The sequence below is a fragment of the Panthera onca genome, chromosome A1, assembly GCF_046562875.1.
Source record: "Panthera onca isolate mPanOnc1 chromosome A1, mPanOnc1 haplotype 2, whole genome shotgun sequence".
Taxonomy (NCBI): Eukaryota; Metazoa; Chordata; class Mammalia; order Carnivora; family Felidae; genus Panthera; species Panthera onca.
Window position 1 is genome coordinate 183,889,674 of NC_138339.1, and position 25,905 is coordinate 183,915,578.

Genomic DNA, 25,905 nt, shown 5'->3' on the forward strand with positions numbered 1-25,905 from the left:
CTTCCAACAAATGAATCTGTTTATCAGTATTCCCCAGTCATCAGTGCCATCCATAGGCTTAAAACAGAAAGAACCTTAATGTCTGAAAAAATACAGAGAGTTTCTATACTAACTTTAGAGCATGTGAATCAGTCAACATTATTTACACATAGTTATAGTCAGTAGACAGAGCTTTGCTAGAAATAATACAATTTACACCCAAAATAGAAATATATACTTCTTGTCAGAGTTAGGACAAAGTATTTTGCATTTTCATAACCAGGTTAAAGTAAATTCATATATATGTGTAAACACTACTTTATATTTATTATAATGGTATTACATTGTAGATGATGCTGATCATATGGTAGCAACTGCTACATTATTTATAATAGCTTATACTTAATTTTAGGAATAAAAAAATAGAAGAGAATAAATTTTTCATCGCTGGAATGTATGTCCATCTGCATTGTGATTTCATAATAAAAACACTACATTAAACTATTTTTAGTCAAAATTTGGCAATAAGTAAGTTTTAAATATAGAAACAAGGATATCATTGTTTAAGAATTTTTTATTTAGGTATTTCAGTTGTAGAGCACAGATTCATTCATTTCTGTTGACCAAGCATTTCTTGAAAACTTACTAAGATTAAGAACTAGGAAGAAGAGGTTCTTGACATTAAGAAATGTACTGTTTAATAGGAAGTGAAGCAAACAAAAAAAGATCATAATGTTATGGTGAGTCCTATAATAAAAGTATGCAAAGCATATGCTGAGAAATCATAAAGGTAGACACTTAGTCATGAAAAGGTTGCAAAAAGGATGCTATCAGTGTTAAGTCTCAGATGTTTGACCAGCAGATTTTGCCTTGTTTTATAAGGTCATAATATGTAATATTAGTATATTGTATAATATAAATGTGTTAGAATATGGGAAAATGTATTAAAGAAAAATGTGTCTTTAGTTGTTGGCACAACTCAAACTCACTCCTGAGGTAGCATTAACAGTTAATATACTTTGCTCTCTTCTAGTAGTTGTGGGCTGCTGTAGACTCTCACACAAATAGGCAGATGCCCTATTAAACCTGAAAATTTGGGGTCATCACTTTCAACTTGGCTTTCCATAATCCCTTCGTATCTATCAGTCTGTTTGGTCTGCTATAACAAAAAATGTTATAAGCTAGATAGCTTATAAATAGCAAATGTATATTTCTTACAGTTCTGGAGGCTGGGAAGTCCAATATAATGGCACCTGCAGGTTCAATGTCTGCTGAGAGCCAGTTTCTTCATAGATAGCTATATTTTCACCATAAGCTCACATGGCAGAAGTGGCAAAAAAGTCTTCTAGAGTCTCTTCTAGAAAGGCACTAATTCCATTCATGAGGGCCTTGCTTTCATGACCTAATTGCTTTCCATAAGCCCCACCTCCTAAACCCACCACATTGGGCATCAAGTTTCAATTTATGAATTTGGGGTGATGGGCATAAACACTCAGTTCATTGTAATGTTCTAATATATTTTCTAATCAGTTTTCTTGAACATATCTGTAACAACATTTAAAAATTTTAGGGGTATCTGGGTGGCTCATTGGGTTAATTGTCCAACTTTGGCTTAGGTCATGATCTTGCTATTGGTGAGCTCGAGCCCTGCATCAGACTCTGCTAACACTCAGAGCCTGAAGCCTGCTTTGGATTCTGTATCTCTCTCTCTCTCTCTGCCCCTTCCCCCCCCCCAAAATAAACATTAAAAAAATTTAATAAAGTAACACTTTATGCATTCTGAGCATTTACATTGTATCATATTTCACTAAAAAAGTTCATAAAACAAAAAAATTCCAATTCCTGGCACAATGATCCAAACCTACTTCTGCAGACCTACCATCTGTAATTTCATACATGCTTTGGTCAAGACTGTGTTACTCCTCTAATAAAGGCAGTCTTCATTTTTGCTATAAATGTCAGCCTCTCTGAACCCTTTTATTTCTAGTTTTTCTGGTCTTATATCTTCTGTTTGTGGGTCCTTATTTACCCCTTTGAATTTTATTCATATGTTTCTTATATTATCTAGTGACTTCTATCTTAAAATTAAAAGTTGAGGTTTTATGATTCAATAACTGTTCTTTCCTCTTCTTCATAGTCACATATGATATGTGCTGACTACGATTCCTGTTTCCATCTCCTCATCTCTCATTAACTCTCAGTGCCCTCCAGTCTACCATCTAGCCCACCACAGCACCAGATAACTCCAGGTCAGTCTAGCAGGATTTTCCATTCAATGAAAACATTTTATTATTCACAATATTTGATATAGTACCCAAGACTTTCAAGAACTCAACGGATTAACTATTTGCTAGTCTTCTTTATTTCTAAGGAAATCTTTAAATAAAATATAAATATAAACACATAAAGTGATGGGACCCCAAGAACAAAAAGCAGTCATTAAATGTTTTCAATTATTTGTGTCTTTATACTCCAAAGTGACAGAAAACAACACAATCCTCCTCAACACTAAATGACAGTAAATAAATTTTAAAAGGAAGAAGCCTAGGTAATGTTAATTGGGAAAACAATTCTTTATTTAGAATGGTGTAGCATGCATTTTCTCTAAGGAGAATTGCTAATTTTTAAGGTTATGCTTCCAAGTAGGAGTTGTAGTAAGAGAAATAACAGGTCATGACTTCTTGTCATGTAAGGAGAAAAGCTAGAAAGGGAGTTTTGCTGGATTTTAACATGGACTGAAACCTAAGCCCAATCTGAAGCCTGAAGGAAGGGATAGATGGAAGCACAAAAGAGGTCCTATGATTGAGGGAGGGACAGAGGTCACAGAACTGGAAGATGAGGAGGAGAAAGTGCAGGTAAGAATGGATATGAAACCAGGAGAGTCTGTTCTGTGAAGAAAGCCTCCCTGGTGTCATATACCATCCTAAAGCTGAAGTTTGGGAGGTTTCTCCTGTGCTGTGCAAGTCAAAGTCCAAGTTAACTGGAACTTGAATCTTAGTACTTTCTTGGTTTTAACTCCATTTTGAGATTTCCCAGAGCCTTCCAAACAGAACTTTTCATTCTAGAATACTATTCTCACGAAGTCTAACTGGAACAGAATAAAGAGGGAATGGAGGCTTGATGCACCCTACTCCCTTTCTGTCTCCACAGAAATAGGGACCATCCATCCCCATGAGGAGACTTTTATGAGGCGTCCCCATGGCAAGAGGAGGCAGGGAAGACACCCACTGTTTTGGGACAGTTGGTCTCTACAAATGCAGGACAGAAAGTAAAACCACACTTGATAGTACTCTTTAAGTTAGTTTGGGGACATCTTTTCAGAAGGAAGTAGGCAGAAGTACCTAGGATACACGCAATGATAACCCCCTTCTTCATGAATGCCTTTAAGAAAATTATTTCTAGATTTCTGCCACTTATTCCCGTTTCCTCCCATTATTCGTATTAACCAAAACTTTAAATGTTCAAATTTCTGTCTTGACCCAAACTTATCAGTCACCAAACCCAAGTGAATTCTATCTCAAAAATATTTCTTCAGTACAAAACTTGTCTAGCTTCATGGCAGCAGCTGGTCTAAGCCACTAAGATTTCTTGCTTTGTTTCCTGCAATAGCTTTCTAGTTATGAACATTCACTCTTGCTTCTTGCTTCCAGATGATTCTTCACAAAGCATCCAGACAATCCTTTCAAAATATAAGTTTTATCTCTTGTTTTCTTGCATAAAATATTTCAGTGGCCTTCCTTGCTTTTAAATGAAATCTCCTAAATTCTTACCATGGTAAGATGGTAATCTCCTACATGATATAAAATCATGCCTAAACGTCTCATCTAAGAATGCTACACTTTCCTTTACTCCTAAGTCCTGAACCACAATCACAGTACTGGAGTTTCTCCTACTTTCCAAGCTACTAGGGACCTCATTTCTTCTCTTTTTATATCTCTGCCACAAAAGAACTTTCTTTTAGCCTTTAACAGTCACTTCCTTGTTTTTATCCGGGATGATTTCTATATATCTTTTATAAGTAATCTTAAGTATCAGCTATTTGTGGATGCATTCTTCTGAATCCAAACTCAGACTATGTTCCTCTGGTGTCTGTGTGTGTGTGTGCATGTAGTATGTACTCCCTGTATACTAGTTTTTCTTCGTACATCTCTAAGTATGTGTATGATTGTTATTTAGGTCTATCTTACCCTACTTGACCAAAACCTTATTTTGGAAAGGGACTGGGTCCATCTCAATGTAATTTTGTGCTTTCAAGAGCACAAAGCAGCCTTCTTTCAGTCCTTTTTCTTCCCTCCCTGACAGTTTTCTGGATCTAAAGACATACATTTTTCTTTATTTAAATTTTTATTCTGAGAAAGAGAGAGAGAGTGTGTGTGTGAGTTGGGGGCACAGACAGAGAGAGAGAGAGAGGGAAAGAGAGAGAGAATCCTAAGCAGGCTCCACGCTTAGCACAGGGCCTGACACAGAGTTCAATCCTAACTGGGGTCATGACCTGAGCCAAAATCAAAAGTCAGATGCTCAACTGACTGAGCCACCCGGGCACCCCTAAAGACACATATGCTTTAAAATGAGAGTTGGGAGAAGTAATGGATCAGGGTTTGAGAATAAATATAATCAAACATCAAAATAGTAACAACAGACAAGTAAGCCAAAAGAAAGGATATGAATAAAGTAAAAGAGAAGTACAGCCTAGAAGAGAGAGATCTGGAAACTTAATATCCCAAGCCAGTGCCAATTATCTTTTCAGAAATTAAAAATTTGAAAAACCCACATGGGTTAAAACTTCCTTTTTGTTTCCATGTGTTAATAAAATACACTTTTTGAAATGTCGCCCACCATTCCACTTTCAAACACAAGAGTTGTTTTAAGTTCTTCATGGCTACTTAGAGTCATTCCCACCTGCATATGACTTTTTTAATAATTACAGCGGAGGTTTATTTTGTCTACTGACTGATTCGCTCACCTTACCATGGACATTTTCCTGCAGTGTTTACAGTAATCACTTTAGTAAGAGCATACCATGCCACTGAATTACTACAATTCACTGACTGTTCCCTGATTTCTAACCATTTTTCTACTATTTTTTTTCTATAAAAATAAGTCTATAGTAATAGCTGGTTTCATGGTCATTTATTTTTCAAAGTCTAATATTTTTTAGGTTCCTCTTACCAGAAAGATATTGATGTGAAAGTATGAATATTGCTATGTATCTAAATATAAACTTCAAAATGCTTTACATGAATCTTTTAAAAGCCACAAATGAGAGAGGTATAACTGTATATCAAGTTAATGGAACGTATTTAAGGAGAAAAAATATGGATTAAAGTCAGAGTAACTGGCCTAAATGCCTCTGCTCTGTAAATTAACTATCTTCCTTTCTTATCTTGTCTCTCCCTTCCCCCACCTCTCACTCTCTCTTTTTTGTCTTTTGTTGTCTGCTGTGATTGTTGACAGCCTGCAAAAGCATCCTAGTCTATGTGAAATTAGCTTTCCAAAAGGCAAAATTGCTATTTGAGAAGATAACATTCAAAATGATTCCTGTGAATCAGATAGTCTATTGTGAGATGGACTGAATTATGCATTGAGTTGCCGCAGATTGAATATTACTATTTCAAGAACTTTTTTTCCTCCCATACCTTATAAAATAGGAGCCAGAAAGTGGAAGGAATTAAAGGTTTCCTCTTTCTTTTTGATTTCACCCCTTCCTGTCAGCCTCCTTTCTTACCTCATTGTCTTTTCCAGTCATCTTCCTAGAGATATATATTTAAAACACAAGTAATGCATTCTAATTGTTTTGTTGATGTTTAATTGAGAGGAAGAGCTTCATCACTATAGCAAACTCATTTTGCATTTCAGAAGAACACATTAACTTTCTGCAGAAATATTTTTGCCAAAGACTTTGTTTTGATACTGCTTTAATTTTCTTTAAGCCTAATTTTCTTTCTGTATTCATTATGTAATGGAGCTTTGAAAAAAATGGCAATCTCTGTGTTTTGCCTTGAGCTAGCAAAGGATTGTTGTTGTTGTTTTTTAAGGAAGTACAATTGCTAAGAAAAATTAATGGATAATTCAGCAACAATTTTACTCCTGCAAGCGTAAAGAAAAAAGAAAAAAGGCATACATGAAGAATAAAAACCTTAGAAAGTAATGGATGAATGGTTACATTGTCTATTGGAATGCCCAGTGTAAAAAAATACAGATGGTGGTGTAGATTTAAAAGGACATATAGGCACAACTTAAATATCTTTTCTTTAAATAACATAACTCTCTAGAGTATGTCCTTAGGTATTTACAGAGATTTCAATTGCATTTTAACTGATCAGTTGAAAAACTAAAAATTCTGTGATTATGAGAATGAGTGAAAGGGTAAATCAAAGGATGATTTTTAAGCTCTACCTAGTATCCTTACTCTGCTAAATTAAATAATAATGTGGACTATTTGGGAATCTTGTAGGGGAAAAAACGGATAGATATACACAAATAGTGAAAAACTCAGGCCTTCTATGTAACATTTTCTACACAATATAAAGCATCATAAATGTTGATTGCAGGTTCAGCACAAAGGTCATAAAAACATACAGGCCATTCACCAGGTTCATCTTTTCAACCCCCCTTCATTCTAACCCCCCATCCAACCCCCTTCACAGAACTTCTCAAATTGCTCCCTGATCCCTTCTAGGTCTTGGTTCCCACTGCAGCATCTATTATATGAAATGTAACTTTGTCTCCTTTTGGCCAGAGTATGATCAGAGAAATAGACTAGTAGGACATACAATTTCAGAGATTATGCTCAAAAATGTAACACGTATGCTTGTGAGGGCTGGCACAAGTTCCCAAATCCATAGGGCAGGCTATAGGAAAGGGCACGATGGAACTCTCGGGCTTAAGCTAAACCTACTGTCCACCATGGAATTTCTCTTCAAGAAAACCTCAGTTCTACTCTTAAGGTTTTTCAACAAGACTGAACCAGGCTCACCCAGATGAATTAGAATAATCTCACTTACTTAAAGTCAACTGACTATGGAATTTAATTATACTTACAAAATGCCATCACAACACCTAGATTAATGTTTGAATGAGTAACTGAAGGCAATAGCCTAGCAAGTTAAAACCTAAAATGGACAGCCACAGTCCATGCCTTGTAAACTTAGCACACATACACACCTGAAACCAAACTTAATCCTCAAATAGAGACAACATGGGGTGCCTGGGTGGCTCAATCAGTTGAGTGTCCAATGCTTGATTTCAGCTCAGGTCATGATCCCAGAGTCATGGGATTGAGCCCTGCATCAGGCTCCTTACTGAGTGTGGAGCCTGCTTAAGATTCTCTCTCTGGAGAAGATTCCCCCTCTGCCCCTTCTCTGCTTGTGCACACATGCTCTCTCTCTCTCTCTCTCTCTCTCAAAATAAGACAATAACAAAGTCATACTTCTACAAAACATGATTCAGGTATCTTGCATAAATCTGAAAACAGGCCAATCCTTTCCCTAGGAGAGAATGCAAAGTATTGATGTAATGCTCACTTTCTTCTTTGATATGCTTTAAATTATATACTGTGATATAAAGTTTATTATAAATACCTCTTACATGACAGGGGGATAAGAGGAAGAAGAAAATATATCTAGCAGGTGTATGTATATAAATGTGCATATATATAAACATATTTATATTAAGAAAAATACACATAACCATTACAATCCTCATTTCTGCAACTGATCACATAGTTGTAGCAGGACTTTATAACTACTTTCTCCTCTAATTCCAGTTCCATTCTTCAAGGGTCTAGGCCATTAGCAGTCCTATCTGAATTGTGCTTTAACCCTGATTTTAATCGTAGGACATGACAGCACTAGGAGATACCCTAGGGAATGTTCTGTATATCAGACATACTCTTCCTCACTTCTGTTATTCAGTAACAACCCAATTACCCCCTTGATAATCTGGATCAGTCAGCCCAGACAGTAACATTGTAATTCTCACCTTATCCTGCTAATTCAGAGGCACACAGAGCCCAACATGGCCAGGAGGCAACCTCATCTTCCAGTTCAGTGATATTATTGTTTCATCTCCTTGTGGATACATTCTTTCTTTTCCTTTGGAACTAAGGACTCTAGACCAACAAAACCTAAGGTCATGGGAATAGGACATCAAATGTTTGTGTAATACAGAATTGAATCACTCCAATTTCCATTCTTCAATTCCTGCATCAATGAATGCTAGCTGTGGAAGAAAATTGCAACATATAATAGATGCTAATTCAGATCATATACAGACTCCTGCAGGACACTGCATAGGTCCTATAAGGTATTGCCACCTATCTGGCACTATAACAGTCTTCAGAAGACTACTTTACCATTCACTTCAGGATGATGCAAACATGATAAGACCAGTGATTTTCAGGAGCATGGGCCCATGCCACAATTTATTTTCTGTCCAGTGAATTTCTTGAATAGAAGCGATGCTGTGTGGAATACCGTGGAGGTGGATAAGGCATGGTAAAAGTCCATGGGTGGTAGTTTTGACAGAAGTATTGAGTTCAGGGCAGGTAAATCATATCCAGGGTAATTGTCTATTCCAGTACGAATAAAGTACTATTTCTGTGATGGAAGCTGTCCAGAGTAATCAGTCTACCATCAGGTAGCTGGCTGATCAACTTGGGGATCCAGATGTATTCTAGAGTGCCTAGTTTTATTCTCTACTTCTGGCACAGTAGACAATCAGCAGTAGTTGTAGTCAGACCCGACTTGAGTATAATTCTGTTAATAATTCTTATTAAGACTATGTGAAACCTCCATCCCTGCCACCATGGTCAATCGGCTCATGAGCCCAGTGGGCAATGACAGGGGGCCAGGGAAAGAGGTTGACTTATATTCAAAGAATGGGTACTTTTATCCACTTGATTTTATTTATTTTTTAATTTTTTAAATGTTTTATTATTTATTTTTGAGAGAGGGAGAGAGAGAGAGAGACAGAGTGCAAGTGGGGAGGGGCAGAGAGAGATGGAGACAGAATTCGAGGCAGGGTCCAGGCTCTAAGCTGTCAGCACAGAGCCTGACACAGGGCTCGAACTCATGTATTTATTTTTGAGAGAGGGAGAGAGAGAGAGAGACAGAGTGCAAGTGGGGAGGGGCAGAGAGAGATGGAGACAGAATTCGAGGCAGAGTCCAGGCTCTAAGCTGTCAGCACAGAGCCTGACACAGGGCTCGAACTCATGAACCATGAGATCATGACCTGAGCCAAAGTCAGACGCTCAACAGACTGAGCCACCCAGGTACCCCACCTACTTGATTTTAAAAATCTACTGAAGGTCACCATTTCAGGAGCAGTCATATAGGAGACAAGTATCTTTATATCCTTTTACCATTTATAATAATCTATGCATGTGCCTCTTCCCCAAATCTCCTTGTCACCAGTTTTCTCAGTCATGTTCCTTCTAAATCCTGACCATTTAGCTAAATTATTAACCACAGCCAATGAGCTGCTATAGACTTGTGCCTCTGGTCATTTCTCTTTACAGGCAAAACGAACCACCAGGTGTATTACTTAGAAATTCTGCTATCATGAAGGATTTCCTTTCACTATTGTCCTTTTGGGGATGTTTAGAATGTAGTCTTACAAGTATCCATGTTAGGTGATGCTTGGATGTCATGCAGAACCATCCATAAGAGAACCATTTTTCTTCTTCAGTCTCCTATTCACGGGAAACTTTCCATGAGAATAAATATTGGTGTAGACTTCAAAAGTGAAGGTAATGGAAGATGAATGAAGACCAAAGGGAATTTGAGCCACTTCTTTACACAACATACTTACGTTTTCGGGGCCTGGAGAAGCCTCATCTTGTATATACTGCTTCCATTGGACGATGCAGTACTACTTGGCATGCCCAAATTCATGGCTTGAAGGCTCAGACAATACCCGATTCATGGTTTCAACATCTATGCAAAATCTCCATACCTGCCACAATGATCACTTTGTTCATATGCTCATTGGGCACTGAGAAGAGCAGCTATGGGAAAGGGCTGACTCGTATCTCGGAAGGAGTAATCCCATACATTTGATTAGTAAAATCTGCTGAAATCATCATTTCATGGGGGGCATCTCAGGTTGCCTGCTAACTTGGAGAATTATGGATAAACATCGAACTTTCAACTAAGGCCCATAGTAAAAAGGGCTTTCTCAAATTGAAAGTAGTTATCTCTCGGGGATTATTAGGCTTCGTTCCAAAAATCTCAGGGTGATGCTACAACTAACCTAGTGATGCCTGGCATTAAACTTCCAGCATCATTGGATTTACAGGATTATATGGTCCAAGTGTTAGAGCAGTTTGCATGGCAGTCCAGACCTGTTGCACAACCTTCTCTTATTCTTGGCCTAACTCATATTGAACAGTTTTGGTCACTTGGTAAATGGTTCAAAGTAGCATAAGACAAATTAAGAATATGTTTCCAGGGGCACCTGGGTGGCTCAGTTGGTTAAGCATCTGACTCTTGGTTCCGGCTCAGGTCATGATCTCACAGTTTGTGGGTTCAAGCCTCACATTGGGCTCTGCACCGACAGTGTGGAGCTTGTTTGGTATTCTCTCTCTCTCCCTCACTGCCTCTTCCTTGCTTGCTGGCTCTCTCTTAAAAAAAAAAAAAAAGAAAAGAAAAGAAACAAACAAACAAAAACCCTGAATATGCTTCCATATTCCATGGAGGCCTGTTAGGTTTTGCACTTTTTTTTTTTTTTTTTTTTTTTTTTTGTGGTAGGAAAGGCCAGAAGCAGCTACTTATTCACCTTGGCAGGGATATTTCAATATTCCCACACCAATGGACCCTTAAAAATATACCTAAGATGAGAGGGCCCCGAATTTTTGTTAGATTTATTTCTCACTGTTTGACACACACTATACTTGATATATTATTTAATATGTAAATATAAACTGGGACACCTGGGTGGTTCCATCATTTAAGTATTATACTCTTGGTTTCGGCTCCGGTCACGATCTCACAGTGTCATGAGTTGGAGTCCCACGTTGGGCTCTGCGATGGCAGTGCAGAGCCTGCTTGGGGTTCCCACTCTTTCTCCCTCTCTCTCTGTTCCCCCCAACTTGCACTGTGTCTCTCAAAATAGATAAACCAATCAGCAGAATATCAGTAGAATGGGCCAGCATAATATCTTGTGCAAGAGAAAGGCAATCAGGGTAACCCATGAGGTAAATTATGACTTAGGGCTGGAGAGTTGAGACACCTGTGAAGGACAGTGAAGGTAATGGCACTGCTTGCTACACCAGCTGAACGCAGTACATTTGGTGGTCCTCACTAATAGATATTCAGAAAATAGCACTTGCCAGATTGATAGCTGTATACAAGTTGCAGGGATATGCTTGATCTTCCACATGTGGAACAGCAGTTGCAGCTGGGGTCTATGACCTTGTTAAGCCTATGATAACCTACTGTCACTCTCCAAGATCTGTTTTCTGCACTGGTCAAATAAGTAAATTGGGGATGGTAGGAATTTCCACATCACTTCCTTCAACTCCTTGATGAGGGCAGTCCCCGCAATCCCATGGAATGGAGCTCTACTTTTTTTCCCTAGGTAAAGCATTTCTAGTAGCTTCCACTTGGTCTTTCCCACCATAACAGATATCACTCCATAGTTTGGGAAACCAAGATGGAAATTCTGCCAGTTACTGAGTATGTCTATTGCAATTATACAGTTTGGAACTGAGGAAATAACCACAGTATATGTTTAGTAGACAACTGGACTGACCCCAAGATGGATCTGAGCTAAAAATTCCATTGATCATCTGACCTCCGTAAGCCCCTATTCTGAATGATGGACACAGTGTGTGTTGCCAGGAATTAATTTTAGTTCAAAGACAGTGTCCAGCAATTGCCAAAAGCATCATTTCCCTTTCTCCAGTACTGTCATTCTGGTAAGTCCTTTTGGAGAAAGATTAACAACAAACGCTTTGGCAATATCGCAGGGTCTTTCCTCAAGTAGAGTTTTAGGTCTGTAAACTGGCTCAAGTCTGGGAGTTGACTGAGGTGCCGTGACTCAGTGTTTCACTGATTCAAGATGGACTTCTGCACACCTGATCTAAAACTCTTCTGCTTATGTAGTTTAAGTAAGCATTTGGCAGCCTTTCCTTTTATTTCCTTTTAAGGTCACCATATTCAACTAACCACTGCAATACCTCTCTATGAGTCAGATATTCTCACTGCTTTGACTCCACTGTCTATTAAGTTAAACATATCCACCTTATCTTTTTTGATTAAATGTCACCATCTGGCTTGTACAATTCTGAGATTACGTTATCTCCATTGTTTTTAGGAACCCAGTTAAATGGGAGCAGTTCCCACTGTAATTTATTATTTATAGACAAGAATAACCACAGGGCTTTTCAGGGATTTTAAGACCCTACTCACAAGTATTTTTCTCAGTTTCAGTGATAGGTATGTCCTTTGGACCAGGAGCCATTTTCTAATTCCTCAAGCTAAAATATGGAATCCAGAATCTCTGCTCAGTGAATCCATATCAAAAAATTCAACCTCATCCAACTGTTTGCTCTCTCCACCATGATCTCATATCCTTAGAATCTGTTTACCCATGTATTTTCCAGATTTCTGTCACTATAAATTGGAAAATTTATTGTATAACAATGAGTTTCATGGGTTATAGTTTATACTGCATCATTTGGGGTCTGCTGGAAATGGAGTTTGGCTTTAGGTCTAAAAGCACATTGTGGTCATGGGAGTAGATCTTGAGGAGATCATTGATGGCCTGCAAGTGAACTACCTCAGGTCCACCCAATAATATCCCTTACTTAAAGTCAACTAATTGCAAACTTTAATCACACATACAACGTATAGCAACAGCGAAATTAACGTTTGATTGAAAACTGGGAATTAGAGTCTAGCCAAGTTGACACTGTCCCCTTCCTCTTGATGTATTCCCCAGAGGTAGGCACCTCACCCAACCACTCAGTTCTTCTTGGAAATGTAACCACGACACGCCGTTTCTTTATGATTGCTGAAGCTACAACATACAGAGTTTGGGTGGTGAAAATGTACACTGCTTTGGGAACAGCAAAGCTTAAAATGACAAAATGCAGACAAGAGAGAGAGAGAGAATATAGAAATGCAAAGAGAGGTAGAGATGAATGGATCAGAAAGTGCTGGCTCTGCTTCCAGTTTTTCCTGGAAGCAGAGCTCCTATCCTTGGATTGCTAAACCCCAATATCCCTGAAATTCCTCTTTTAAGTTTATTTTAATTAGGTTTCTGTTGCTTGCAATGAAAAATATTCTAATTCTATGAAGTTTTCAAACAAACGACTTGGGTGCGAGAAGCACTATTGAAAAACCCAACACAATGAATAAAAAGCAAAGCAAGACATTTTGACAAAAAGAAAAAATAAGGGAATGCAATATGATTCAAAGCCCAGCCTCTGAAGTCAGATATAACTGCTTCAAATCATGAGAGCAGTGTGACTTTTGATTCATTAATCCCCCACCAAAAAAAGGTGGGGGGTACCTCCCATGCATCAAACATCATCCTTAACATGGAGTTTTTTAGGAATACACAATCCTTACTCACATAGAGATTGATGACTATCCCATATTTACTATCCCCAGGATCCTGTGTGCAGATTGAGGCTTGATGTTAAATGTCTTAACCAAGATCACAGGTAGTAAGCATTTATGCCATCTTCACAGACATAGTAAGGACATGAAATAAGATATTACACAAAAAGTTTTTAGCACATTGCTTGTCATATAAGTTACTACTTAAATCTTAGTTAACAAGCAAATGGCCTCGTTTCTAACATTATTTTAGTTCAAGTTTTCTCTAAAGTCATTTTCAGCTTAGGCAATCATGACTCTAGATTAAAGATAAAAGATTACATAATTATGTCAGGGACTAGCAGCTGCCAACACTATTTACATACTCCTTTTTCTTCTTAATGAAAGATTTCTAATTTTATTCCAGGTGGCAATATACCCATTAAAAAATTACATTTTCAAGTTTCTCTTACAGGTTGGTATGAGTACATATTTCATTCTGGCAACTGAGATAGATGTAAAACCATTAAATGGTTCTGTTGAAGTCCCTCAATCAAATGTGGGACAGGCATTCTGTAATGGGTTTTCTTTGCTTTTCTCTCCTTCCTCTCCTCTCCTTTCTGGAAACTACTTTGAGATGGAGCTGCACAGCCATCTTGTAAACCTGCAGGAAATCACTCACTATGGATGACAGAGCAGAAAGACAGAAGCAGCTTCGGTCTTCATTGATTGCACAGAGCTACTAGGCTAACGGTCAACTGCTTACCTTTGGGGTTCTTTTATGTGAAAGAATAAATCATGTTGTGTTTCATCGTTGTAGTGTGGTGTCTATTATAATAGTAAAATGTAACTGCTACAGTAATTTTTTGGAAGTAACAAATTAAGGTTAATGTCATTAGACAAAGATTGCAAAACTCAAAGGCATAAGGACCAAATTCAGTTATGAATAGTTATCAGTATATGCCTTCTCTTCTCAGAGCTTTCCTCTCTGTAAGTCTAGCTCCAGCTTGAAAAAAGAATTTGCTTTAAAGAAGGTTACATGCACTAAGATAATATCATATATATTTTTAGGAACAAATATAAATTACTTGCTAAAAAACTGTAAGAAACTAAGAAGACTAAAGAACACATGTCAATCAGAGATAAGGAATCACTTGCATCTAAAGGTTAAAGTATTTAAACCCTAAGATTTGGGAATACCCTGCTGATACTGGTATACTCCCTTGGCATTTATCTTGTCATTTAAAATGTTCACAGCTTGCAATATATTGGGCTTATTCTTCTTGCTCTATAGGAGATGGAGGCCAGTGAAGGGACTGGAGAGAGAGGCACTAACCCTCTCTGATGGCATACATGGTGTTTTGGGACCCAGGTATAGAAATAAATGTATATAAGTATATAAATAATTTTTTAAATGTGTCAATATATGTGCCAATATACTATGACATAAAAATAGAGACAGAAACAGCTTCACTTTAAGCACATAATTAATGTTCACCCTTTGCATTAAGAATGGTGTTTTACAACATTGAAATGTGAGAATTTAATTCTCCATTTCCTGCTGTTTCATCACCTTTCTTCTTCCTCCCCTTCTGCCATGACTCCTCCCCACTCCCCACATACACACACCTCCTGGAGGGTTAGCACCAATCTGAAAGTTCTGTTTCCTGGTATTCAGTGTCCTTTTTGCAAAAGTTGAAATCTTGAAAAAAAGATGAATCTATAAAACTATATCAGCTAAAACAACTTATACAGGTACATTTTAAAACTCAGATAAACTACTCCTGATCTTAAAAATCAATGTTAGGGGCACCTGGGTGCCTCAGTCAGAAGGGCAGGAAGCTCTTTTTTTTTTTTTTTTTTTTTTAATGTTTATTTATTTTTGAGAGACAGGGAGAGACAGAGAGTGAGCAGGGGAGGGGCAGAGAGAGGGAGACACAGAATCCCAAGCAGGCTCCAGGCTCTGAGCTGTCAGCACAGAGCCCAACGTGGGACTGGAACTCAGGAACCATGTGATCGTTACCTGAGCCAAAGTCAGATGCTCAGCTCACTGTGCCACCCAGGTGCCCTAGAAGGGCGGGAAACTCTTGATCTCAGGGTTGGCAGTTCAAGCCCCATTTTAGACGTAGAGATTAAATCAAAATTTTTAAAAGTCAAAATTAAAGAATGAAAGCCTAAACATATACATGAAAGAGACATGTATCACATATACCAAAAAACTGGAATTTTAAAGTTGAAGTTGCCATTTTATATTCTCTTCCATGTGCTTTACCTTTTTTAACTGGTTCCACTTTGGCACTGCTAGTGTGCCTCTGGAATGGCTTTCTCACTCTTTTCTATATTGCCTCATCAGCCCACCTCCATCAGGGACTCCTCCCCTTCTCCCAACCAACCCTTCCCCCAGAACCCAGCAGTAAAAGGTCTCCCTTTTCTTAAAATTTTTTAATTTTTTAATTTTGAGAGAGAGAGAGAGAGAGAGTGCGAGTGGGGGAAGGGCAGAGAGAGAGACACAGAATCTGAAGCAGGCTTCAGGCTCTGAGCTGTGAACACAGAGCCCGAAGCGGGGCTTGAACTCGCAAACTGTGAGATCAGGACCTGAGCTGAAGTCTGATGCTCAACTGACTGAGCCACCCAGGTGCCCCCCGCTACTTTTTTTTTTTTAATATTTTAAAGTTTATTTATTTTTGAGAGAGACAGAGACAGAGTATGAGTGGGGGAGGGTCAGAGAGAGAGGGAGACACAGAATCTGAAGCAGGCTCCAGGCTCTGAGCTGTCAGCACAGGGCCATGGGACTCAAACTCGAAAGGCAAGGTCATGACTTGAGCGCAATTCGGAGGCTTAACCGACTGAGCCACCCAGGCACCCCAAAGTTCTCCCTTTTCTAATGGCAAATCACAGGACTGGACACCACTAACTCCTGGGAGACAACTATTACCTAATGATTAATAAGGCAAGTCAGACTGTCTTAGTTCATTTCTCAGTCTTGAAATCTTAGTCACATTATATAAATTAAGACTCGGTTTCTTTTTCTTTTTTTTTTTTTTTTGTACAATGGAGATAATAACATTCCTATCCTCTTGTGCCTGTAAAAAGGATTAACGAAGAAAACATATAAACAACTTACAGCACAGTGGCTGGCACAGAGCAGATATCCAGTAAATGCCAATTCCTAATTAAGTCATGTTATAGTCATGTATTTAATCTCTTAAACCAAATTAGATTGGAAACTTCTTTGAAGACAGAACACTTCTCTCAATATACATCACTTTTAAAACTTAGCATATTGCCTTACATATTGAGAGAATTCAGTATAAAATTGAGGAGTGATACATCATCAACTTAAAATATTTATTGAACATCTATAGTGTACCAGTCATTGTTCTAGGAACGGAAAACATGTTGGCATATAAAACAGGAAATAGAGAAGTCCTTTAAGCTATGCCACAAAAAAAAAATTAAAAACAGAAATTCATTATTGGGTTCAGATTTATCATGCCTGCTTCAGTGACACTACTCTACAAAATTTCTGCTTGAAATCTTCCACAGTATCACAAAATAGATAACCTGTCTAGTCAAAATTGCAAATAGGCTCTGTACTAAACTAGACCTGTCTTTGGAAAGCAAAATCCCCACACGTCAGGGTCTTTAACACTGATGTAGGTCAGGGTTCTTAAGGACTGCAATGGAAGGGTAATGATGTTGAAATTTTGTTCACATAACATGCAGTAATCCATGGCAGTACAGAAGGGTTCTTGGGAGCAACCGAGGGGCTGTTTATCTAGGGCCAAGAGAATTGCCACATGAACAGGGGCATGTGTGTATTCACATGGCCAGCAACATCCCTTTAAGACACATAACTTCTTGCCCGAAAGCTTTCAGCGGCTTTCCATCACAGTTCAAATGAAATCCAAATTTTACCATGGATGGTCCTTTGCTACTTCCTCAGTCTCATTCCCTACCAGTCTTCTTTGTTTTCCTCTTAAATGTAAACCCCTTCAGGGAAAGGAGGGTATTTTGTTGATTGCTCCATCCCCAGTTCCTGAAACAATGCTTAAAAAGATATATGTAGAAGGTTTTGATTCATATTTGTTAAATAATGAATGCTCAAAAAAAATAAAAATTTGTTATATCGTATAAAGGGAGGGTAATTCCTTAGGGCAGCCTACATCAGCCTACATCAGTCAATATTAATTAGCTTCAGAGCTTCAGGAACATTATGCACATTGAATTTACTTTTTTAAATGAAAGTATTGACATACAATATTATATTAGTTTTAGGTGTACAACATGATGATCTGACATTTAAATGCCTTACAAAATGATCACCGTGACCAGTCTAGTTACCATCTATCACTATACAAAGTTATTATAATATTAGTGACTATATTCCCTATGCTGTATATCATATCCCCATGACTTACTTGTTTCCTAACTGTAAGTTTGCACATTGAGTTTAATAACACTGGGCTTTAAAGAGAGGTACCTTCATGGGGGGTGGGCGGGTTGTACAGTGAGTCACTACAGAGCTTTCCACACCCTCTGCGGAGCAAGCAAATACTCTGTCTTCAATTTAAGATTGCATCCAGGAAAAGTAGATCTTTCTGGGGCTCAGACTGATCTGCCAATGTATCAAGAAGCACAGTCTGGCAGACAAGCTCTGTGAATGGATTACGGCTGGCTTCTGGCAGGGATCTATAGCCTGGTGGTATCTGAAGCTACAGGACTACCGACTATACATTTTGTTCTATCACATGGAGGTAGATTCTACTTTTCATTGCGTAAGGAAGCAGAACACATAAGAGGATCTGTGTTTTCATGCACCTCTTCTCAGTGATATAATAAACCACGATTTACAGTCCCGTTCTGGATTAGAAATACCATTTGTACAGAAAAACTCCTCTGTTTTATTGTTGTTGGGTAAGCTCTGCATCCAACGTGGGGCTCAAATTCATGACCCTGAGGTCAAGAGTTGCATGCTTCACCAACTTAGCCAGGCAGGTACCCCTTATTCACTTTTAAGAAAACTAAAAATTACCTAATTATTGTGCTGGGCAAGAGTCCTGGCACATGAAAAGCTCTCAATAGATGTTATCTAGTATTATCTCCTATATTCTCTTACATATTTCTTGTAAGAGTCTAGAGCATTTTCATTTATGACTTTTATTAGTTTATAACTGTACATTACACAGACTTCTTTTGCCCATTGCCTACTTTCTTTTTCATAGCAATTACCTTTTTAAAAAGATAGGCATTTTTTAAAAAATTATATTTTGCTTTACCAAGAAAATTGCTAAATTCTTTTCGAATCTAGAATTATGGAAGAAAGCATTAGTAGGAAAATTGTTTTATGGTTAAACTACTGATATTACCAAATTAATGTCTAAAATAAAGCACTGACACACATTTTCTACTCGCAACTTGGACACATATTTATACAGAAATCACTCTTGATATCCCTGGCCTGTTTTAGTGTCTGTCTTCTTCTCATGTATGTTGGAAAGTAACATTTATGCAGTACAGTAGGTTCTTAACCTTTTTTTCCTGCATCATAATGTGACCTCTTATATTCCTCTCCACCTAAACTAGCTGAAGCATCTAGTGGTGACAGAATCTGATTTATTTCAGCAACAATCATTAACCTATCCTTTTGGGCAGCTACTGCAATAAATTCAGGAGATTGGACAGGAATGAAGACACTAGTGTATTTGAAGATTAGACTGCAGTTAGTTAGAACTAAGGTTTATTAGCTGTCATGTGCGATAAGCCAATTGGGATGTTGCTCAAAGAAAATACAGGCAACAAAGAAATTGCTGTTCTCCTTTATTAAATAATTATATTGGGAAATATACCATGCCATAGAAACAGGGGTTTCTATTACACAAATATATTCATTTATTTCTATATATACAAAATATATTCTTAAATAAATCTCAAAAATTCTCAAAGAACTAAAATATATAAAAACATTTTAAAGAATTAACTTAGTTTGTTCTCCCTTAAGTTGTGAATCTATAAAATATTAATATACTGATTAGATATTGTATATAAGTCATGTTAAATATACCTTTATATTTGTTATATGTGATAGATACCTATTTATATTTTATATTTATGTATTATATAGTATTTATATGTATTACATATAATATATAATGATATACTATGTTCATATGTAGAAATACTAAGAGGTAAAACATCCTGAAGGAAATGATGGAACATTTGAAAAGGCAATGGAAATAAATTATTAAGGATACTTTTTCCCAAAGGTCATTATACCTAAAGTACAGTTTAAAAAAAAACGTTTAGCATAAAGTCATCTGGAAACACAGGTAACCAGTAGTATCTGATGAAACTTCTATGACTACATGGAAGTTTTTTATGCATCACTCTGTAGTTCAATGACTACATGGAAGTTTTTTATGCATCACTCTGTAGTTCAATGTGTGTCATCCCCACCACACACATATAGATACAGATCCCCTTCATGTCAGATAAAGGTTTATTGAATCATTTTCTTTGTTCTATAGTATTTAAAAGCACTCTACCCTTGCTCACCTAAAAGTAATCTAACATTCGGTCTCTCATGATTTCTCACTCATACCACATGCCATTTTGACCATTGTATTTTATTGTCTTTCTAAGATGACTTTAATTGCACATGTAAGTACAAACTACTGTATGAGTATGCATGTGTGTTTTACTCTGTTTACCTCTCTTGTTTTCCTCGTTAGATGAAGGAACCATAGCAGAACTACAGTGAGAAATTAAATAACTTAATTAGTCTTTTTATATGATTAAAGCTAAGAAGGCTTAAGTTTGAAATATACTTGCTGAACTATCATTTTCTACTGCAGAGGTTAGCAAATACATTCTCTTTAGACCAGAATAAAAGGAAAATTATTGGAAACATTTAGAGTTAAGTTCTCGTGTGAAGAGAATGAGTGCCTGGCCGAGCTGTCTTGGATGGTTTTTAGCATCTCTTCTGTGGCATATCCTCCTGGATAGGAGATAACACAACCCTATGCTCACTCCCATAAGACCATCCACATGCTTCCTAGCCAGGCTATATGATCTCTAATCTTCCAATAGTCTTCCTGGCCTCTGCTTCTGAACAATGAGCCACAACAATCACACCTTAGGAGTTCTCTCAGGCTACTCTCCCTCCATACCAAGTTGATGTTCAGGTGTACTGCTCAGAGCTCTGTCTACTGGGAAGTTTTCTCCTCAACATGGTCTTGCAGGGCCACCTCTAAGTGATGCTTTGAGCATCAGTGCACGGTAGGATTAAATAAAGCCATCCATAAACTATGGTTTTCTGCCTGCTTTTTCAGTCATCTGGTATACATAAAACACTACAGGGCTATGGTATGATCTAAAGGGTGAGTGCAACAGAAATGAGTGACATGGATATACAGCCCACCTTTTTGTTCAACTAACTTGTGTCCACTGGACCTTCTCAAGACCAAGTATGTATACACTGTCTCATTTGCATAGTGAGTTGATGTTTTCACAACCAAGCATCATGATTTAACAGGTTTGCCACACCCAGCTCATGATGGGCAGTTCAGCTGCAGAGTTGCTTATTGTCCTATGTTTATGCATTCGGTCTCTATTAGGGTCCACTAGCAGGGCAGGGCAGGCTCTGCTTTTCACATGGGGAAGAGTTTTCTGCTGAGGATGGCACAGACTTAGAAGTACGGACCAGTCTAACTACAGTTCAGTTCTTTAGAGTAGTCTAGGCTTGCAAAACACATAAGAAAGCACCACTAATTACTATCTATCATGGACACCTCTAGCAACTTGAGATCTGCTGGGCCATATGGTCTAATTGGTAGAACTATAAACATCATAGCTTGAATCTGCTCTAAACCTGCTCTTCCTCTGCACCTCACTCAGAAGAGACTTTTCAAGTTATTACTAATAGTTTGAAGCCATCTTCCCATATGTGGTATGTGCAGCCCTCAGAATACAAAGAAGTCCATAAACACTGTGCCTTGTTCTTTAAAGCAGATGCAAAGTGCAATAATTTGCTCTTTTTCTTGGAAAATGGGATATGATAGAAACCATTAATAATGTGTTTTATAAATCTATGAGAATGACCCTAATCTCTGCCACCTCCCTGGATGAATTATTGCTTCTCATTTTTTACCTCCACCACAGTGGAGGGATGTAGTATTAGGGCTTCCATTTGGCTCTTCCATTTTGTTCTTTGTCCACAGGTCTTGGAAAAAGTGAAAATTCTTGCAACTTGAGGTATGTCCATCCCAATTACATAGTAAGGTAACAGAGAAATGAACATAGGATGGATTGACGAACTCCTGGTCTCTAAGAGATGGACTTGGATCTGGTTGCCATTTATCTACTAGGCTCCATAGTAATGAAGGGAACTGATAGTGCTTTAAGAAGAGTGGAAGGGGAATTCCTTGTAAATTATTTTTAAATTTTTTTAGTGTTTATTTATTTATTTAAGCTTATTTATTTTTGGGACAGAGAGAGACAGAGCATGAATGGGGGAGGGTCAGAGAGAGAAGGAGACACAGAATCTGAAACAGGCTCCAGGCTCCGAGCTGTCAGCACAGAGCCTGACGCGAGGCTCGAACTCTCGGACCGCGAGATCATGACCTGAGCCAAAGTCGGACGCTCAACCAACTGAGCCACCCAGGCGCCCCAGTGTTTATTTATTTTTGTGAGAGAGAGAGAGAGAGTGTGTGTGAACAGGGGAGGGGCAGAGAGAAAGAGGGAGACACAGAATCTAAAGCAGGCTCCAGGGTCTGAGCTGTCAGCACAGAGCCCGATGCATGGCTCAAACCCAAGAACATGAGATCATGACCTGATCTGAAGTCTGACGCTCAACCGGCTGAGCCACCCAGGCACTCCTTCTTGTAAATTCTTAACGCAGAGATTCTGATATTCCCAACTTGATTTAAGGGTCTCATTTGTGGCCATGAGCATATACTCCACTACAGAAAATATCTGTTAGCTTTTCAGAGCTAGTGGAATGTAAATCAAGATGAGAGAGGGCATTCACAGGAAGAAGCTTGATTAATAACCTCCAAATTAGCCATTTAAAAAAAAAATTATTTTTGAGAGTGAGTGGGGGGAGGGGCAGAGGGACAGGGAGAGAGAATCTTAAGTGGCTTCCAGGCAGGGCTCTATTTCTTGACTGTGAGACCATGACCTGGGCCAAAATCAAGAGTTGGACACTTAACCGACTGAGCCATCCAGGCACCCCTACAAATTTTTAAACAATAGTCAGCCCAACTTGTTCATCTGTAAATGAGAAAGTTATATAAAGCATTATAATCCCTCACATGGAAGTTAGCCATGATGTTACACAGAGGCCAGAATATATATTCCTTAGAGGAGAAATGACAGCTATGAACTATCAATTGTAGGTACTAGTGTCTCTTACCAAATCAGAATGGAAAGACTGGAGCAACTGTAAACGCAACATGAAAGGAAAATTTCTTCTAACAACATTAAAAAAATTGGTGCATGCCTGGATAACCAGGTCTTCCTGAGGAAGATTATAGTCAAAAAACTGACACACACACACACACACACACACACACACACACACACAAATAATGGAAAATAGCTTCCTTGTTCTGAAAATGTGTAATCCACTCTTTCTATGTAAGAAAACAAAAACTGAAGGAATTCACCCATTTAAACCATAAGAGAAATAACAGGGAAACAACCTAGAAGCTAAAGAACTATTTTAGGGACTTACCAGTATTACCGAGTTATGAGCTTCTGGCATCTGTAAGCTACTTCACTTTGGAAAATTAATTTCATGCTTGCCTACTCCTGTAAAACTCCTGACTGAAGGGTCTCATCTAGGTTTGGAATGGTCAAAGGAATGTCAAAATTGTGCTTCAAGAAAGCTAAGGAAAAAGCTGTCAATGTCACAGTAGTCAAGGATATTTTTCTTTCTTTTTAAAAAATCAACCATATATGCTAAATTAAGGATATTCAATTAGGGATATTAGGTATAAACTTCGGTTTATTGAGAGATGAAAGAAAGAACTTATTTTTCCGAGGAAGATAGGCTCTCATTTTGAGTACTAAGCTCTCATGTATTATTTCAAGAAATAGCTTCTTAAAATAGGAAACAACACAGAATCATTTTAGTTGACTTTAGGCTTAGATTTCAAATCTAGAACATTTAAAAAAAAATTTCTGGACTAGGATTATCTATCATAATTCTACAATTATTGATTTTTTTCTATATTGTTACTTCTGCTATTCTTTCAAATATATTTGGAGAAAACAATACCACCATGAAGAGCATTACCTTTGCTGGTTTCATTTGGAAAAGCAGGAGTTCAACGTTTGTATATCTCTATAAAAAAGGAAACAAATGAGAAACTAAAACCAATGCTATGATATTAAGAGAAATAAAGGAAAATATTCAAGCATCTGTCTACATACTGGAAAACACGGATATATATATATGTATATATATATATATGTACATATATATATACATATATATATATAGTAGATATTTAGAAGACGGCATAGTTCAGATGGATATTATACTATCTTTGTTGGGCTTACAAAGGAAATAAATAAGGTTTCCATGGAAGTGGAGAATTAAAATATAAAGAATACAAATTTGTAGAAGTACAAAATTTGGCTGGGCTTTTGTCTATCAAAGCCATTTTAGAATGCTTACACTACAGAAGTGCTGGACCTGGAGCCTTGCCACTCAGACCACCCATCAAGGGAAGGCTTGATGGGTGCTGTAGGAGGGCAGGGCTGGCTGTAGGAGGGCGGAGCTAGCTGTAGCGGGGCGGGGCTGGCTGTCAGAGGGCAGGCAACAGACAGGCTCCTTCAGGTCTAGCCTGCCTGCAGAGTAATGCCTCACCCTGGAAAGCAGGGGCGATGGCAGAGGAAAACAGCTTTATCGCCGACCGAGCAAGGTGCGGTATAACGGCCCAACCATTTCAGGCCAACCTGGGACAACTCTGTTGGGCAGTACTTGTTGCAGGGCTCTCCAGCAGCTGACTGAGACTTTGTCACAGTTATAACACCATTGGACTTCTTTTGCTCATCCTGCTTCTGCCTCCTTTCCTTCACAGGTGCCATTCCTTAATAAATATTTTATACTCCCTATCCGTTTCAGCATCTGTAGAAAATCCAAGCTATAACACAAATATTTCTGTACATCTAAGGGTTTCCCTAGACCCACATTGGGCTGTGACTGAATATTTCTCCCTGGTCTCTATCTCCCTTCTTTGCTAGTCCATGAAAGAGATGGTTTTGAGGAAATAAATGCAAAGTATTCCCAAAACTAAAACATTAAACAAGCAAACTTCTAAAAAGTTGTGGTTTTGTACACAGCAGTCATATTCAAGTTATGCCTCATCCAGTCTATCTTTCTAAATGTCCACATCTGCTCCGGATCAGCTATTCTGCCTCAAGAACTTTGGTGGGTATTTTGGGATTAAAATGCTTCCTAGATAGATTTCTACATTTTCTTCTGGGCACCCAAAGATCAGAGCTCCTCTCTGAACATCACTGCTTATTTGATACCTGAAACAAATCCCTGTACCTTTCCAGAACTCCTTGCTGGCACCTCTTCTACAGTCTCCTATTTTCACGCTCAGGAAGTGTTAAAAGGTTCACTTTAGGCGAATTCACTAGAGGTGAATTTTATAACTCTTTTTCCATCTTGGATGGAGAACAAATCCCAAAGGACTTTTTATGTCACCAAAATTTCTTCTCATATGGCAGTTCCTTAGATTTTTCTTAAGTGAGTGCTTCTCACCTGGATGTCATAGGGACTCCTTGCTAGGGACTACTCTGGGAAAATCTAGTTTCACCTCCAATTGAATATCTGCATTTTTGACCCAAAGGAAGCAGAGGACTCTATGCATATTCATAACAGCTCATTCTATATGATGCATACCAAGACTCCTATCTATGCTTGCCATTATTAATTCTTTTCCCTCTGATCATCCACAGTTCTGGTCATTTGGGCTAATGTTTCAAATTTCTAGGACTTTGAGTTACCATTACATGTATATCACCTGCTAACCACTTTGCTAAGTAGTCTACCTATGGTATCCTTTTAAAATTAATTACATAGGATATTAATACGAATAATGAAAATTCAAAACAGTCCCTTAGTCCCCTAGTTTGCTGACCCAGGGGTATCTGTTTTTGCCTATGTATGCTCCTGTTTCAACCAAAATTTAACATTTTAACTTATGAAAATTTTCCCATTCCTATTATTTCACATGAGGAAACCAAAGTCCTGAAAGGTTAAATATTTCTCCCAAGGTCACACAGTTAGTAGGTGAAGAAGTCTTTGAGCTAGGTTTGCCTGACTCCACAGAAAACACTTTGTTGTGTTGTTTGCCTAAAGGTATTT

General features: G+C 38.1%; 2 long non-coding RNA genes across 4 annotated transcripts in view; one reads left to right on the plus strand and one right to left on the minus strand.

The window, feature by feature from the left end:
• Positions 1–14,559, plus strand: part of LOC132681943 (uncharacterized) — a 64,643-nt gene extending 50,084 nt beyond the window's left edge. For 2 of the 3 annotated variants that reach the window (XR_009611337.2, XR_009611339.2), the window contains 2 exons: positions 2,117–2,228; positions 3,130–3,725. This is a non-coding gene — a long non-coding RNA (uncharacterized LOC132681943). Of the gene's footprint in view, positions 1–2,116; positions 2,229–3,129; positions 3,726–14,160 lie in introns of those variants that run through there. The other variant, XR_009611338.2, reaches the window with a different exon arrangement.
• Positions 1–25,905, minus strand: part of LOC132681942 (uncharacterized) — a 167,652-nt gene that overhangs the window by 62,637 nt on the left and 79,110 nt on the right. Inside the window, exon 3 of the long non-coding RNA XR_009611336.1 lies at positions 23,821–23,868. This is a non-coding gene — a long non-coding RNA (uncharacterized LOC132681942). The remainder of the gene's footprint in view (positions 1–23,820; positions 23,869–25,905) is intronic.